This window comes from Dendrobates tinctorius, unplaced genomic scaffold (genome assembly GCF_039654945.1).
Source record: "Dendrobates tinctorius isolate UK_male_01 unplaced genomic scaffold, ASM3965494v1 ptg000013l, whole genome shotgun sequence".
Taxonomy (NCBI): Eukaryota; Metazoa; Chordata; class Amphibia; order Anura; family Dendrobatidae; genus Dendrobates; species Dendrobates tinctorius.
Window position 1 is genome coordinate 15,511,014 of NW_027361681.1, and position 4,224 is coordinate 15,515,237.

The following is a 4,224-nucleotide window of genomic DNA, read 5'->3' on the forward strand; positions in this document are numbered from 1 at the left end:
AATGCTATTGTGCCCCAAGTCTTAGATGGGAGTAGTGCATTTACAGCCAACTACTCCACCGGTGTCTGCTGCAGAACCATAAGTGTTATGAGCTCATTTTCTGCTCCACCAGTTAAGAGTTCTCCTTCCGTTCTCCCTCTGGTGGTGACAGGAGGTAGTGAGGTTGGTTTAAGTGGTAGTGATCTGCCACCTGATGAGGAGGAAAACGATTGGATCTCTGGAGTATCAGACTGGATATAAGACAGCCGACGCCCTATCCTGGTGCTGGTGATTCAGTCTGCTTCTCAGGTCTTGGACTTCAGCTCTCTTCCAGTCTTCTCAAGTTAAGTCTGTTTTTTGCTAATGTTCACACTTGCGCTTGTTGGTCAATTCAGTTTCTTGTGTGGTCAGCCTGCCCCTGCTGGGGCTATGCTGAACTTCCACTCCTATTTATCTGTATTTGCCAATTTGCCTTTTTGTCCCTTATTAGATTGGCCTCTTTTTGCTCTGTTTCAGAATATTTCAGAGTGCTGATATAGTGGGAGAAGTCTAGTGACTTCAGGGTTAATTTTGCTGTCAGACGTGTTGGACATTATTTTGGTAGGGTTTGTTGGCAGATTGCAGACAGTGGCTTTCCTTTCCTGTCCTTTCTAGTTAGTCGTGCCCCATCGTTTGCTCAACCTATTTTCCTGCCTTGTTTGTGTTTTCATCTTGTTTCACCGTCAATACATGTGGGGGGCTGTCTTTCCTTTGGGGTCTGCTCTGGGGCAGTTAGTTTTCCTCTTTTCCTGTTTTAGGCTTATGTAGCTCTCCGGTTGTGACAAGGCGTCTAGAACCATTGTAGGAACGCTCCACGACTGCTGCTAGTTGTGTGGTTAAGATCAGGGATCTGCAATCTGCATAGTTACCAACCTCTCTGGTTTTCTGAGACTTAGCTTGTTGTTTTTTTTCCTCCTCGGTGACCCATTCATAACACATAAGTGTCCATACAACCACGGGGACCGGGCCCCGGCCTTGCGCTTAGAACCTATAGGCAGGGTGCTTCCTTCCAACCCACGTCCTCTCTGTTCTATTCTCCTTCGCTCCGTACTATTCTCTCTTTCTTATGGATGCTTAGGTTACAGATCAGTGTCCTTCTTCCTTCCTTCCTTTCCCGTGCCAGCTGGCTCAGGTCACTGAGGCAGCTGCAGCACTCCTTCCTCCATCCCTTCTTCCAGGGATCCCCACTCCTCTCTGTGTGGCTCTCCTCCGACTTCCCTCCTGGACTCCCCTAAGTGACTACTCTCGCAGACTGAGCGCCTGTCAGACTGACTTGTAATTCTAAACCTTCCCGGTGTTTTATATATTCTAACTCCACCCACCTCCCAGCACATCCAGTGTTCCAAGCAGGGAACCACCAAAGGTGCTCTGCTGCTCTCTAAGCACTGAGCCGCAATGTGGTTGTGCAGAACTACCCTGGTGTGTGGGGTGCGAGTGTTGGAGTGTGGAAAGGAGTTCCCACCTTACCTGGATGGTGGGGCACTACACCTTAGGAGAAGGTGCAGTACCTCTGTGGCGACTGAGCCTCAGGGGCGCCACACATGCTTGTCTACTGTTGTCACACTGCCATGATGACATATGCTGGTCTGAGCGAGTGAACCCTTCAGATATAAGGACTTTGCTGTGATTTATCTTTTGTTTTGCTGTTATGCCAGAAAGTCAATGTTTACTTTACTAAACCCTGCTATGGTTTATGCTGTTTCATGAAAAATTAGCAGGTAAGTTACCTAAGAAGCATACCTGTGTCTACTTCTGAAAGCAGCCGAGTGAGTGAACTCCTCACACTACATATAAAACTACTAGAGGACTAAGAGCATAAATCAGCACATGGCATGGTTTATTTTAGGGGGTTATAGAATAAGGTCCTTTCTTTTAGGGCAAATTTTTATTTTTCCAATTATTATTTTTTAATAATATGGGACAGTAAGCCTTATTTTAGATTTTTAGAATACCCATTAGGCCGCAAGAGCTGCATCTCCTGGTAGAAGGGTAATACAAAAGCACTGCAAGACGGAGAAACTTTACAGGAGTCACACAATTTCCTGGAGGTAGTCGGAGCAAATAAAAAGGTGCTTAATAACAGAATTCACTGCATAACTACAATGATGGTCGATTCTCTGAGCTGTCTCCAACTTCAGCTAATACAGCATATGTCCACCTGATCACATTACTATACCGTGACGCAGACAACCCCTTTAATACCTGCATTTGTCTTAGCCGAACTTTTCCTATACTGGTATCATTAATAGAAAATGTGTTTGCGGTGAGTATGGTGAGACCCGTTAACCATTCTGTACATCACCATTTGTCTTGCTTAGGTGCATTGATTCCGGCCATCAGCTGTGATTTCTCACCTGGAGACAGAATGTCAGAGAAGAAACGGAAGGATGGAGCTCTTGAAAAATGAATCCTCAGGGGTGAGCTCATTCTTCTCATCCCACAGAGTGCGCTGAAGCTGTATAATGGCGGCACTCTGGCAATTTAGACCATGCTAAAACAAATGGCCGATAATCTCCTACGTAATGTGTTCCTTGTCACAAATACCTGCTCTCCGTTCTGTGGAAGCATTCTCAATCAGGAGGGGTCTCTTTACACCCTTGTCTTTGCTTCGAGCTTTTGTCTTTTTTTTTTTTTACAATAAAAGCCAAGAATTTTTGAGGCATCGTCTCTGGTCTCATGATTTTCCTATGGAAATCTGTGATTCAAAGTGAATTTTCATGTTCCGCCTTACATATTTGTATCTAGTTTCAAATTATTCTGTAATTACCTTTCCATATACTGACTTCCTGATGAGCACTTGGTTATAGAAAGAAGACAGTCCAAATAATCAGAGCAGCAGTGTCAAGCATGGGTGATAACGTTGCAGACTGGACTTCTAATTGGAAAGGCGTCGGATTCAGAATGCAATGAATACTTTGTATAAACGATATTGCCAGCAACTTGTAAATGGGACAGACAGAACATCTTGCAGGCTGCGTTCCCAAATCCTTGCCGAACTAAGAAATATCCCAGCATCTTTATAGATAAAATTGTTGTCATACCATCATGAATTGCAAAAGTATGAGGAAATTGGTTATTGATGCCAGAACCCCTAAAATGTATTCCATCTTGATAGATGTGCTGGAAAAGGGGCATTTGTGGATCAAGCCACTCGGTGGGGTAGCACCTATTTAATGACAGAGTTTCAGCCCAAGCAATTGCTCATTCTTGTAGACTTGGCCAACCCTCAGGTAACACTAAATGAAGGTCAAAGGACACAGGTGGCTGAATTGAAGGAATTGCTTCATCATCCATTTACAGTGACTAAAAAATTAGATACTGAGGATTTAACTCCTAGTATTTTCATAAAGGAGTGGAAGAACTTGCCGATTTGCCTGTCCCAAAGTGGAGGTTTAATAGCAGATGGCATTGCTGCTTCAGTGAAACAGAGAGAGACACAGCTATTAGAAAATACAATTCTTCTGGCAGCTGTTTATGTGGACTCAGGTCATCATATATGGCTGGAGGATCAACAGCTTACTAAAGGAAAAGAAGCTCTGATTGAAGTAGCAGTGTGGATGGGCTAAAGGTCTCACAAGTACACTGTACACAAGAGCAAGAGGACTTGGATCTTGTCAGTGGGATTTTCAGCCTCATCAGGTGAGGAGCTGGATTTTGAAAAGTGTTTGGACAGCATGAAGCAGGCAAAGCGTTGCTGCAGGGAAAAAGATTCCACTCCCACAGCAAACAGATTGGCCATATTTCAGCAAAATTTTTTCACTTGCTTTTTCATTAAGTAAAATAATTCAACCGTTCATCAAAACTGACTGTGCCTGAGGCAATTACTTTATACCCTGAAATTGTTAGAGATGTTGCCCATGTGGTTACCGCTTTGACACCAACCCAAGATAGTGTAGAGAGATTGTTCTCTAGCCTTAAAATAATGAGATCAGATTTGAGGTAAACTCTGAAAGAGTGTCTGATGGAGGCAATACTACAGTGGGTGTGGAAAGTATTCAGACCCCTTTAAATTTTTCACTCTTTGTTTCATTGCAGCCATTTGGTAAATTCAAAAAAGTTCATTTTTTCTCATTATTGAACACTCTGCACCCAATCTTGACTGAACCACCCCCCAGAAATGTAGAAATTTTTGCAAATTTATTAAAAAAAGAAAAACTGAAATATCACATGGTCATAAGTATTCAGACCCTTTGCTCAGTATTGAGT